The 13876-nt window shown below is 48.4% G+C and overlaps 1 protein-coding gene across 7 annotated transcripts in view; it reads left to right on the top strand.

Moving 5' to 3' along the window:
* The window catches only part of Pxylp1 (2-phosphoxylose phosphatase 1), a 69353-nt gene that overhangs the window by 4933 nt on the left and 50544 nt on the right, over positions 1–13876 (top strand). Inside the window, exon 2 of one of the 7 annotated variants that reach the window (NM_001289646.1) lies at positions 4124–4221. The exons of the other annotated variants lie outside the window; for them this stretch is intronic. The gene's annotated coding sequence lies outside the window, so the exon portion shown is untranslated. The remainder of the gene's footprint in view (positions 1–4123; positions 4222–13876) is intronic. 7 annotated transcript variants of the gene reach the window in all.

Genomic DNA, 13876 nt, shown 5'->3' with positions numbered 1-13876 from the left:
TCTTCCTGTCCTCACAGTGATAGGCTGCTCTCAGGAGTCCTTCTGGCTAGGATTGAATACCTGCAGGGCTGGGGTGACCTTTAGGACCTGGCCAGGTGCCCCTGCCTGTTACTCAATGTTTATTTAAAAACAAAAACAAAAACAAAAACAAAGCAAACTTCATGTATCTGTCTTGAGCCCACAACCCATGCCTTCCACTGGGCTGTAGTATTTTCAAAATATCTCTCAATCCAACAGATCTGAATATACATATATATAAATGTTAAAGTCTCTCCTGCTGGAGACAAGTTCTCTGTCTGGTAAGACGGGGTGTGAAGGGGAAGAGACGGGATAGAACGTTCAATTTCGAGGTCAGGCTCTGACAGCTGGACCTGTCCCTCAGTGGAGATTCCAGACTTTTACAGAACGAAACAGTTCTCTTCACCCTAGAGATAGGAATGGGAGGATAATGGGAGTTCTGGGGAGGCCTCAAGGCTGCCTACTGAGAGGCGAAAAGTCCACCAAGACTTATCCTGCAGACCCTGGGCTGAGGACCTAGCTTCTGCATACCATTCTCATTCATTCATTCATTCATTCATTCATTCATTCATTCATTTATTCTGGCTGGCCTGGCACTCCGTGTACACTAGGCTGACCTCAGGTCCCAAGTGCTGGGATTAAAGACTTGTACCACCACACCTGGTAGCCCTGGCTTCTTGGGACATCCTCCACCTCTGCCTGCTGATGGAGGAAGCTGGTAAGGAGTTGGGGGTTCCTTGCAGAACCCCACCTTCCCCACTTCAGGCTGTGATGATCTCACTCTGGTGGGTGCTACCCACCTCAGACCTGGTTACCGTGGCAGCCCTGGAGTGCCCTTGCATGTACATTCCTGGCAGTATGTTTTACAGTTCTGCTGGGGGGGGGGGAGTCCAGCGTTGGGGGGGGGGATTGCTTTGGCCTATCAGGAGTAGTTTTTCGCTAGGCAGAGAAAGCAAAATCCAGCTTTTTGTCATGTGAAAGGCCAATTTGAGGAAGAACATACCCGGAGTCCCTGCTGTAGGGCCTCTATCCACTTCTCTTGGGAATCTGGGGACAGCTGGAATTCAGAGTGCCACTTGTTTGTGGGGACCTGTGCTGCCCTGGTTGTCATTAGCTTATCTTTCTCACCCAGACTGTCTCTGTTCAGGTTTGGCCAGAATTCCTGCAGCTGGCAAAAAATCTTGTTTTCTAGAAGGGGTTTAATTAATGCCTGCAGTTTGAGAGTGAGAAAGGAAGGGTGGGGAGAGAAAGAGAGATGCCACTGTATGAAAGGGGTGGGAGAGAAGATAGAACAGTGGAGTCCTAACGATCCAGAAGAGAGTTCAGCTCCCGGTTCTGTCCCCGACAGGACTCTGGTTGCTAGGAAAGGAGAATGCCCACATTCTGGTATAGGGGTTACCGCTTAGGGGCAGAATCGCTGAGCTAGAAGAAAATGATCTCACAGTGATGGAAAGAAACGTTTTCTGGGCTCACTCTTCTGGTTCTTAAAAGGCCTGGGAAGCTGTCTACGAAATGGTCATGGCCAGATGGGAAGACATTTGGCTGTTGTAAGCTTGTGTCCGGAGTGTACCCTGGGGATCTGGTCCACTGAACCAGGTTGGTCAGAGGGGTCTAGCCTTGGGGAGCCACCTCCCTCTAGAGATGCTGTGGGCCCTGTCTACTAGAGCCCTGTGCACTCAGGGAATAAACAAGAGACTAGCCTTCAGAGGGAGAGAGCCAGCCACCCAGAGCAGGGTCCAGTGGTCCAGTGGTACCAATCAGCTTGGAACTACCTCAAGTCAGCCTCTAGGGGGCACCTGTGAACCCAGGATGCACTGCAGGGTCTACTCAAGGTCCAGAAGATGAGACCCCTCGCTGCTCACCAAACCAGAATGCATTCTTGTGTCACGTTCCTTCATCCCTAGCACCTGCAGGCTTCCCCAGCCCATCTCAGATGAGGAAGCCACTGTCTTTAGTGAAAGACCAATCTCTTATGAAGGGCGGGACAAACCCAGGAGTATGGAAGAATTTGATGATTAAAAGTCAACAAAACAAAGCCAGATTGAGCCTAGTGCAGTCGTTCGTGCAGCAAAGAGGCAGCCTGCAGTGTTTCCTTTCGGCTAGGACATCCCTCCACACACATCTTTCACTCATGGCTGCATCCCTCCATCCCCTTTCCCCTTTGTACTTTGGTGGCACCTACACTGTGTTGGGAGCTCTGAGTTGGAGGAGAGTTTGGGGAACTCAGATATCTAATATTAGCTGATAGTTGGGGTACCCCTAAAGTAGAACACAGACAGTCTTCAGTTCCTGGGGCGAGTTCCTCCCTTCTGGATTTTTAGGACTTGGAATATTCTCCCATTCTTTCTTCGGCTCCCTCCAGAGCGTAGGGAACCATAGAAACGTACAAATGCACTTAATATTTACAGTCATGCTCTCAACATGCACATTCACGGTTGCGTCTGCAAAGCATCTCTTTGTCATCTCCTTGCCACCACCCTCTGTGTCACTATGTGCGACCTCACCTTTCTGGCGGAGAGCTGTAGCCATTAGCATGGAAACCAGACCTTTAAAGGACAGAGTATGCTCAGAATTGTTATGCTTGGTGTCGACCCGCCTCTCCTCCCCCTTCTTTTCTTTTCTGCCTGTGGGGAAGGACATCATTTATACCATCTTTATAAACAGTCTGATACTGTTTATCCTACCCGCTTTGCTTTTTAGAGACCCGTCTTTCCAATCAGCAGACTGCAGCTTGCTTTCCTAAGCTGGCCGCATTCTCGGATCCAACACTGACTCTCAGAGATAGGATGATATTATTTTGACCATTTTAACTGTAACATAAAATGAACATCTTGCCAGCTTTATTATTTGCAAATACAGAAGAATATGAGGGAAAATATCGTTAAGTCTTTGCTTCTAAAATCATAAAGTTGGGTTGCATTAAAGCTATTGAAGTTGTAGCAGAATCGTTTAAAAGTTTAGAAGTAAGTCTGTATGCTTTAAAAGTTACTACTAAAATGTAGGAAGATATACATTTGAACTTCCTTGAAATCTAAACAATGGCTGGATTGCTGGGTTAGTGATTAAGAGCACTGGCTGCTCTTCCCGAGGACGAGTTCACTTCCCAGCACCCACATGTCTGCTCGCAACCATCTGTAATTCCAGATCTAGAGAATTTGTTGCCCCTTTCCTGCCTCTGTAGGCACTGCACACACGTGGTACACAGACATACATGCAGACAAAACATCCATACATGTAAAATAAAAATAAATCTTAAAAAATATAGGCAAAAAAATGAGACATTTGGACAATACAGAAGTTTTAGGCCCCTATTTGTAGGTTCATGATTGCATTAGAACTCTCTGGGACTCATGTGATCTATATTTGAAATGGCATGCGCTAGTTTTGATGGTCAAGTCGACAGGATCTAGAAGCACCTAAGAGATAAGCCTCTAGGCATGCCGGTGTGGGATTATCTAGATTATCTTCATTGAGATGGGAAGACTCACTCTAACTCTGGGCGGAAGGGTTGTGTGGACAGGGTCCAGCAAGCTGAGCACTGATGTTCACTAAGGGTTGTGTGGACAGGGTCCAGCAAGCTGAGCACTGATATTCATTCTGCTTCTGCCTGAGTGTGAGCAGCTATCTCCTGCTGTGTATCTCTCCTACTCTGATGGGCTGCATGCCCTGGACCACTAAACCCAAGGAAGCCCTGCTTCCCTTAAACCACTTCTTGTCTGGCGTTTGGTCTTGGCAAGGACAGTAATAAATGTGGGAGGAATGGGACGTCAGGGTGGCTGCAAGGCTGCCCTTAGGACTGGTACTGTGAGGCTCCTACTTGGGAGGCTGAAGTTGCAGGGTTGCAGGTATGGGGAGTCCAGCCTAAGCTACAGAGAGGGACCATGTCTCCATATCTTTATTTTTTTAAGTCTTCCCTTAGAATTCAGCTCTCTTCAGCATGGAATTGATTTGGATAATCCTGCTACAGTTGCTGGATAATCAGATGTGATTACACAGCCATTTGGAGATTGCAGGTGGCCTCTTATATCAGGATAAGTGGGTATTGGCTTTCCTTAGAGCATCCTGAAAGTCAAACAAAACAGCCTGCGTTCTCTTAACTCCCTAGGAAGATTTCCCGGGTGTGTGGATGTCAGATTCTCCGTTGATGGTCTCCTGCTCCCTCAGGACCTGGTTTTGGTTGTGGAATTCAGCACAGTGCAGTGGGTAAGAGTGGAGACTCTGAGCCTAGGATGGCTTTGTATCCTCGGGCAAGTGACTTAACTTCTAAGCTCCAGTTTCCTTATTCGTAAAATGGAGGTGATGCTGATACTGTGTGGTATCACGGAGCTTGGATAATGTATATCCCAAGGGTTTAGACCCGGTACCTGGTACATGCTTAATGAATATTAATTACTATTGCTCTTCACACATCGTTTTAGATTCGAGCTGTCTATGTGGAGATGCTGAATTTAGAAATGGCTCTTAAAACATTTAGGTGTGTGCTGGGGATTGAACTCGCCTCGTGCACGCCAGGCAAGCGTTCGTTACCCCGAGAGGATAGCTATAGGATAATGGACAAAAGATATATGTCTGTCCCTATGGAACAAAGGGGTTTAAGCCTGTGTTCACAGCAAAGAGCTAGCATGACAGTGAAGAGCTAGCTCAGGCTCTGCTGGCTGGGGGCCAGCTGCGATGGCTATGAGCGCCTGAGAGCTTAGGATGGAAGAGAAAGCGAGCGCCAGCTGGTGCACACTGGAGTCCTGCGATTGCCTTGCCAGTTGTTTAAATAAACTAGAAACTCATCTTCCTTGTTCTGTGTCCGATGCAGGCTTGTGATTAACATTTTAACTCATTCTTGGATACATGTCATGAGTGAGAAGTGGGGGTCCAGAGACCGTAAGGCCAGTCAGTATCTGCTCACCTGCCAGTATCTCCAACCCTATTCTCGTCCCCAGCTGACAGAACGCTGTCCCCACCCCTGTTTCAGATCCGGTCTCCAGCTGCCCTAGAAGCCTCCAAACCTTGCTGGAGACCCAGTGCTTACTTAGAATGGGGAGCTGCTGAGGCAGCTGGAAACAGGTAATGGACAAGCCAGAGGCACGGAGCCAGACCTCCAGGTCTCTTACATCCGCCACAGCCAAGCCTTCTTCACTGGGCAGACTGGGTTGATAGGTTTGGGATTACTAACTGGACCATCCTGCAGCTGGCCTGTCCACCCTGCGCCTTGGCAGAGCCGACAGGGGACCTGTAGTCATGGGCTGTGCACTGGGAAAACTCTATGATGGACTCTTAGGAACTGAGTGCATCCTGGATTGGTCTAAGTTTGAGTAGCACACCTATGCCAGGAGCCTGGTGGCCATGGCGCCTACCAAGTAGCCGGTTCGTTTCTGTCCGTTTTTTAAACTGCTTAAATTTGCAATGAATGAGGTTTTGTCTTAAAAAAAAAATCTTGCCTCATACTTGGACAACGGAAATGGCAAATGATTTCCTTCATGTCCAAAGAATTGAGTTAAAAGGGGACAACTTCCCTGGCTGGGAGCTCTGACTTCCCTGGCTTCCCTCTTGATCTTCCAGCCCAGTCGTCTTTTGCCGCCAAACTGTCTGTCTCTGTCCCAGTTCTTAATGGAGACTCAGACCTGAAGAAAAAAAAAAAAGCTTGGACATTAATGATTGAAGGTCACGGCCTAGATGGTTCATTTTTTTGGCTCTGTCTCCAAGGTGAAAAATTACTGACTTCTAGAGAAAGTGTATTTTAAAGGCTGACTAACAACCAGCAGGCAGAAGGAACCCAGCCCACTGTCTCCAGCCTTCCTGAGCTCACGGCGCCTGAGTTTTGATCTTCTCCTCTTGAGTATTCTTGATCTAATGAGCGATGATTATCCTGGTGCAGCTGGATTAATTGATGGTCTTGAACGACTCTGCTGACAGTGGGTAAACGCAGTTGGCTCAGTAGAGGACGCGGTGCTCTCTCAGCTGGAGGAGTGTTAACTTTGGATGTGCCACGCCAGAAAGGAGTCCAAACTGGCTTATCTTGGTCCTGATCCACTACCCTGTGCCCCACAGGATATTATATGGCCTCTCAGTCTATGCACACTGACTGTTCAAGGGTCCGTCTCCCCGAGGTGTCTGAGAGTGGAGAGCAGAGGCTGCACCCAACACATCTCAGAAGCTTTCACTCTTACCACTAACGGGCATGAAATGGGGCTCAGTACAGACTGGGCGAATCAGCAATGAGTGTGCAAAGCGCCTGTTGATGGGTGAGCACCCTTGGCTGCAGGGAATAGAGAATCATGTTTCAGTGGTCTTAGCAAGTGGTGCTGTATAGCCAAGTGTCTGAAGGTAGCAGGCTGCTGTTTTCAGCAGCTGTTGTGACAATTCTCATGTCCCTCCCTTCTTCTTGAGTTCAGTATAGGTTACAGTATAGGACATCTGCAGTGTCCTTCCGCCCTCTGAGGAAGCACATCTGCTGAGCACTGTTCTTATTTAGATCCAGTCCCCTCAAGCTTGGGGGATGGCTGGCAAGGAAACTGATGTGGGCCTGGAGTGTTGATGACCCGGTACTGTGGGAGGCTAAGGCCTTGGTCCTGAGGTTGCTCAGGATGGAGGAAATCGCCCATCCTCATGCACGCCATCTGCTTCAGAGAGGAGGAAGTACTAACCACGTTTGGTAACTTTCATCAGGAAAGCAGACGTTTTTTCCTGAAGACCCCAGCAGAATTCTCTGACTTGATGACCAGAAATGTATGACATGGTTGCCCCCCCGCCCCCAGTTAAAGGGGCTGTGTGGGTATTTAATAGGGTACACCAATAAAAGGGTCACACAAACACAGATCAGATAGCTTTCATGGCTACAGTGTGATAGGAATATACTTTCTGTGCACATGAGTCTTAACATCCGATGTTCCTGATAGTGTGGGAGACTCTCTTCAAAGAGATGACTTAGGGTCATGAGGTCTATAGGAATGAGTATGCCATGCTCATTTATAGAGGTAGGAACACGGTGGGGGGCGGGCGCGGGCAGTGATGCAGTATTTTGTGGGCCAGGTCAGGGTGAGCTACTGCCGCTGGCATTCCATCAGTCAGGGGTTGCCCCAGAGCTTGCTCACAGTCGAGGCTGGTAAGTGTTGTCTGTGGTATACTTAAGAGGGAGAGGAGATGAATTGACAATTAGCCACTCTTTACTATACCGTCTTCTCCAAAGTTGGGACTCCATTAGCAAGGAAGAAGAAATGAATATTATGGGGAAGTTGAGGAGGAAACTCCCATAGGAGGAAAGGTGCTAGGAAGGATCTGTTTTAATAATTTATTTCTATTTTATGCACATCAGTGTTTTGCCTGCATGTGTGAGGGTGTCAGATCCCCTGGAACAAGTGTTACAAACAGTGAGCTGCCATGTGGGTGCTGGGAATAGAACCTGGGTCCTCTGGAAGAGCACCCAGTGCTCTTAACCATCGAGGCATCTCGCCAGCCCTAAGATGTCTATTTTACATGACTGCTTCTTCGCCTCCGTTAGGAATCACCAGATGACTCTGGAGGAGAATGGAAGGTCTTCCTTGGCCCGGTGGCTCATGGTTGGTTCATCTCAGTAGTTGGAGGTTATCCCAGGGGAAGTGACTTTCAGCTCACCAAGACTAGAGGAGCCCGGGACTGCTTCTTGCCCCTGAGCCCACCCAGCATTTAAAGTTTCCCTTCATCTAAAGCCCACTCTTAGCCCACACCTGGACACAGCAGAGAATGACCAGGTTAATCCCTGCTCGTTATTGAGAGGTCTTTTTTATTTTGTGACCATGATTGTCAGTAAACAGAGCATTGGTGAGAAGTCACTGACTTACGGGGTTCAGTGCTTTCTTCCGTTTGTCTCACGTCACTGTGACAGGTGCTTTTCTAGTCACAGTGCCTTCTGGTGCCCTCTTTCTCCACACCTCCTGAGTACTGCAGCTTACTTAGCTCTGAGACACACACACACACACACACACACACACACACACACACACACACAAACACACACACTCACACACACCCTCTCCAAACACTGGAAGAGGCCAGAGAGGAAACTGACAGGAACCCTTAATGTTGATGGACACCAGAGGATGGGTTGACCCTGGGCACTGAGGCTGTCCAGTATTGAAGGATATCAGGGCAGCCATCAGAGGAAGGTGACAACTATGCCAAGTTTAAGATAAACCAAGTCAAGAGAATGTCATGGCCGTGACAGTGACATGGGCCCAGAGGCTAATTTATGTAAAGGGTTGCATGAGGTTCTGTAGTCCATGTGCCAAAGCTGGGGTGGGCCAGTCACTGGTTGGGCACTGTTGGGCTTCAGCACCTGAGGTGGCAGGAGCCAGTGCATGTGGCAGATGAGGGCTCAGCTCCAGTGGCACTCAGGACCTTGCTGTGAAGTGGTGGGGCTGTGAGTTCAGGTCAGAGTTGGCTACTTGCAGTTCTGAACTCGGCTCAGAGCGTTTGTGTTGGAAGCTGAGGAGCATACGGGCTTCGTCACTTGTGCCGTCACCTCTCATGCCCTAGCCCTCTGTCACCAATGCTTGGCTGGTCCTGTGCCCAGGTATTACTCAGGCTGTAAAAATAGAGTTTGGCAGAGAATGCCATCGAGAAGTTGGTGAGGAGAGCTGGGGCTGTCACCACCTTTCAAGACACTTAACCAGTGAGAGTTTGATGCAGGGCTTTCTTGTGTGTTGGAGGGATGAGGTTTTAAAGCTGGCTTACACTTTCCCTGTAGCTTTGGATTCCTATCAGTACTCTGTGCCACGGACTCAGATTGGCACCTACCCCGACCTCAGGCTCATACCCACACACTAACTCTAAAACCCACCAAGTGGGCTCATCTTGGGAAGTCAGCGCTCCCGTGAGGCCATTAGCTGCCACCCAGTGTTCTTTCAGGTGCCTCCATCACTAGGTGAGAACCTGGCCAGTCAGATAGGTATCCTGCCTGTGGAGGATCACCCCCATGGGTCCTGCATAATAGCGTTGAGCTGCTTCTCCTTAGGGAACGGAGGACTGAGCTGAGAGCTGTCAGCTGCCCTCATTGTGATGAATGGCCCCAAGGGCCATTTCCCTCCTTCTCCCTCCCAAGCCTTGTTTATTGCAAGTGGATTTGATGGGGGTGGGGCGACCTTCACACAGCTGATGAGCAGCTCTTCCCCTTTGCCTCCAGGGAGGTTGGTGTGAATCCATAGATGCTGTCCCTGGCCAGTGGTCCATGTGCTTCAGGAAATCCGATAATGACAAGGAAGAGGTAGTCACCATCCTGTCTCAGGGCTCTGCAGGGTGCATTGTCCTGACACAATCCCGAGAGGCGGGTGATGCTCATTCCGGAGGACACCAAGGCAAGGATTTGAGCTGATTTGGCTCATGTATCTCCATTTCTGCAAGTTTGATGGGTATGGCACAACTGCCCATAAGTAGGTATTATATGAATACTGGAAATCCTCACTGTAGGGAGAGCAGCTACAGCACAGAGAGACGAAATTGGTACAAGCCTAGAGCTGTGGCTTGTGACCGAAGCCCTCTGTCCCTGCGTCTAGGAAGATAGAGGGCCCAGAAGGCTGGAGGATGCCTTCTAGCTGCTATGCCTTCCAGTGTGTCCCTAGGTGGCTTCAGTGTGACTTTCCTGTAGCTTCACTTCCGTACTTCAGGCTGTGCTCAGATATTCAGTGGCTCCCTACTCTTGTGGGAGTCCAGTCTGGGTCCATTTGTTCTCTCTTGTTCCCTGATGAGCCACTGTTTAAAGCTTGTCACCAACAGCAAAGGAGTGAGCTTCTCTGTACCACTGTGCCTGTCCATGCCCCATGGGAGGCCCTCCTGTTCTGCCCCACCGTTGAGTTTAACACAGTGCCTCCCTCTTTAGCAGTCCCAGCTTACGGTGCTCCCCAGACCCATAGTGCTCCCTGCTCCATGTCTCTGGGCCCCTGCAGTCCACAGTGCTGCCCACGCCCACCTCTGTGGGTCAGTGTACCCCACACCCACCTCTAGGCCTCGGTATCTCACAGAGCTCCCCTCTCTACCTCTGTAGTCTTCCTCTGTACAGCACTTTGCGTTTTGTATTTTACATTTTACCTCGTGCTCCTCGGGCCTTGGCTCTGCCAGTGTCGGGGTGCTCAGTGTGAACTGCAGGAGCCCTGTTATTGTTTGAGTCACACTTGGGCTCTGCTGCCTGCAGTGTTGAAAGGAGATGCTATTTCCAGACTACTGGCCTTTTTATAATTTATGAGGTATCTGCTTTTGAGGTCTTGCTTAACTACATTGTTTTAAAAAACCAAAAGGATAATTTAAGTAAATTTCACAGCATTTCCCCTTAAGTTTTAAGACCAATACATTTTTATTTTTATTATTATTTATTTGATTGGATATATCATTGCCTAGGCATATATATAAGCATATATATGCCTGTGATCCCAGCACTTGGGAGGCTGAGGCAGATGGGTTACAAATGAGAAAGAGTCAGAGAGAAACTGGAACAGGTAAGAGAAGCACGTTTCTAAGATTACTGCCATCTTCTCCAGGAACATATGAAGCCAGTCGTCCACTGCAGTGTGTTTAATTTACCTGTAATCATAGACATGGCCACTGGTAACATTTAGGACACCTCTTTTCCTTCTAGGGAATTTCATTGTTCACATTGTTACTTTTAAAGTCATGTTGGAGAAGAACAAAGGCAGAGGTACAGATCCTGCTAGAGCAAGGCCTTTGTCGGTGTTATTCCTAATACAGGTGGTGACTATGCTCCAGCCCACTGACAGGTATCGCCATCTGACATGATTGCCTAATGGGCCGGAAGTCCAGAGAATATGGGCCCTGGTCAAGCTAACCACCTTTAATCGAGAAGAAAATAGTTTTCACAGTTTCCTTACGCGTGTGTGTGTGTGTGTGTGTGTGTGTGTGTGTGTGCATGTATATCTTTCATTTTTTTTCTTCAAATTTAGCCAGCATATGCTGTGTTTGTGAGGTCTCTAAGCATGATTCAGGAAGTTTCTTTCTTCCCAGGGGAGCTGCTTTTTGCCTGGACAATTGACCTGGCCCAACTGGAATGTTAGGTTTTCTCCCTGGCCAGAGAGTCTGCTCTTCTGAGCAGGTATCTCCTCTGAGCTGTTTCTTACTGCTTACTGCTGTTTTCCTTGGCTCCCCCTCTGCAGAGGTGACCCAGGAATGGCTTATCAGGCAGATTAGAAAGATCAGGGCTCACAAAACACTTTTGGCATCTCTGACCTGTGACAAGGAGGCTGCCAGGAGGCCCTAGGGACAGTTTTAGCTTTAAGACATGAGAGAAACTAGTCACGTTTCTTGTGAGTCTTTACCCTAAACCGTCTAGCACCCCGCCCCCCCCCCCCGCCCCCCAAACACGAAGTGCCATTAGATGAGGTGATGATAGAGCTGTTCTCTTTCAGTTGAAGGTGGTGTCAGGCAGGCCAGGCAGAATGCACTCCCGCCCCCACCCTGTGGCCTATCTAAAGGGCCCCTAAAGTACATTGGGTGCTTTCTTTTTTATAACAGCAAGTCCTTGAACCTGGAAAGAGGAGTGAAGCCAAGGGTTACTAACATTACAAGTTAGGCAGAAGGAACCAGGAGAAGTCACACCACCAGTTTTTGTTTTGTTTCGTTTTGTTTTGTATTTTAAAGTTCAAATCAAACTTTGATTTGATGGGTTTACGGAGCATCCATCTCTTGACTGGTTTCTCTTCATTCACCTCCCTTTGGCCTCCAGGATCTGCTTGAAGGCCCCTCAGTAGCTTTTGGAGCAGCTGGAATCAGCATGAGTCCCCCACTTTCCCCCCAGTAGCTTCTAGAGAGGCAGAGAAAAGAACCTTAGCTCTCACTTCCTTCTTAGGTTAAACAGTAGTGGGCCTGTCTCTCCTGGCTGGAGGCAGCTGCTGCAGGGAGCTGAGGTCTGGGCTCACTCCTGGGCAGCATTTGTCTTATCAAGAAGAGGATCCTTAGTGAGAAATGGCTGTTTAGACAGCACCCCCTATGTATTTAAGCCTCATGTGTGGGCAGTGCGACCCCTCGGAGTGCAGAGAAAACGTGCCTGTGCTTTCCTGCTGGATGTTGTCACCACAGAGGTGGCCAACATTAGTCACTTCTCCCTCTTTAACTGCTAAGGCCAGATGAGGACCTGGTCCTCAGGACTCACGTGGACTTGAGAGAAACCTCAGGCCCCTCCTGCCTTTCTTTAACCAGTGAACAACTGGTTAACATCGCCATGAAGAGGAGTTAAAGGCCTTAATTGACCACAGATTCACTTGAAGGCACAGAGGAAATTCTTTGTAGACTAGACATGCTTAGAGTTTGCTGGGTGGGCCTTGTTTAACAAGAGAACTGGTGACTCCCCACAGGGCATTTTGGAGATGCACCACAGATCCCTGGGACAGGGGAAAATATTTTCCCCTGCCAATGCCTCTGACTGCATCAGTATAAACCTCCAAGTGTGATGTCTTAGTGTTCTGAGGACACCAGGACTGCGGCAACTCTCTTAAGGAAAGCATTTATTTAATTGCGAATACACCACCCTGTGGCCTATCTAAAGGGCCCCTAAAGTACATTTAATTGCGGCTGGCTTACAGGTGTTAGAGATTGAGTCCATTATCGTCATGGTGGGGAGCATGGTGGCCTGCAGGCGGACATGGTGTTAGAGAAATAGCTGAGAGTTCTATACCCAGATCCACAGGCAGCAGGGAGACAGAGACAGAGACAGAGAGACAGAGAGAGAGAGACAGAGAGAGAGAGACAGAGAGAGACAGAGAGAGAGAGAGAGACAGACAGACAGAGACAGAGAGACACAGAGAGAGAGAGAGACAGAGAGAGAGAGACAGACAGAGACAGAGAGACACAGAGAGAGGCACAGAGAGAGAGAGACACACACACACACACAGAGAGACAGAGAGAGAGAGACAGTGAGAGAGAGACACACAGAGAGAGGCAGAGAGACAGAGAGAGAGAGAGAGACACAGAGTGGGCCTGGCTTGGGCTCTGAAACTTCAACCCCCACCCCCTCCACACCAGTGACAAAGCCTCACCCAGTCCTTTTCAAGTATTGCCACTCTCTGAATATATGAGCTTATGGGGGCTGCATTCTTTTTTGTTGTTGTTGTTTTGTTTTTTTGTTTTTTGAGACAGGGTTTCTCTGTATAGCCCTGGCTTTCCTGGAACTCACTTTGTAGACCAGGCTGGCCTCGAACTCAGAAATCTACCTGCCTCTGCCTCCCAAGTGCTGGGATTAAAGGTGTGCGCCACCACGCCCGGCTGGGGGCTGCATTCTTATTTAAACCTACCACATCTGGCTGCTGAACACCCATAAGGTTAACAATATCAACCTGGCACTTTTAACTACTGTCTGATCCTTAGGTAAAGCTGGGGTAAAAACAAACACTTATAAATAAACATTTAGGAGACATATATTTAAGCAGAATTTTGACAGCAACGTGTTCAACTTTGACCTTAGATATTTTAATATCATAGATGAACTCATCCTTTGCATATCTTCATATTACTTCTTCAGACCTTTGTAGTTTGCTTCATTCTTTCCAGGTTTTTTTTTTTCCATTCTGAAAAAAAAATTCAGGCATCATAATCTTTATCAATAATCAACAAGGCCTGCTGTGTTTCATAAACCAACGTGGTTACTTTGTGCTTGTAGATCCATAGTGCTCAGATCCATGTTAAAATAAGCCCATCTCCCATTGTGGTACAAGTTTCTGTGGGGTTACATGCATACACAGAATAAGTGTGGATAGTCACCCCTTTTAGACCATACACACACACACACACACACACACACACACACACACACACAGGACTTACAGTAGCCTGGGTATAAGGAGGAGCTAGTGCAGGTATGCAGCTTATGTATATGGCAGGTATGCAGCCT

Source organism: Mus musculus, chromosome 9 (genome assembly GCF_000001635.26).
Source record: "Mus musculus strain C57BL/6J chromosome 9, GRCm38.p6 C57BL/6J".
In the NCBI taxonomy this organism is placed as follows: Eukaryota; Metazoa; Chordata; class Mammalia; order Rodentia; family Muridae; genus Mus; species Mus musculus.
This window is presented reverse-complemented; position numbering and strand designations above follow the sequence as displayed.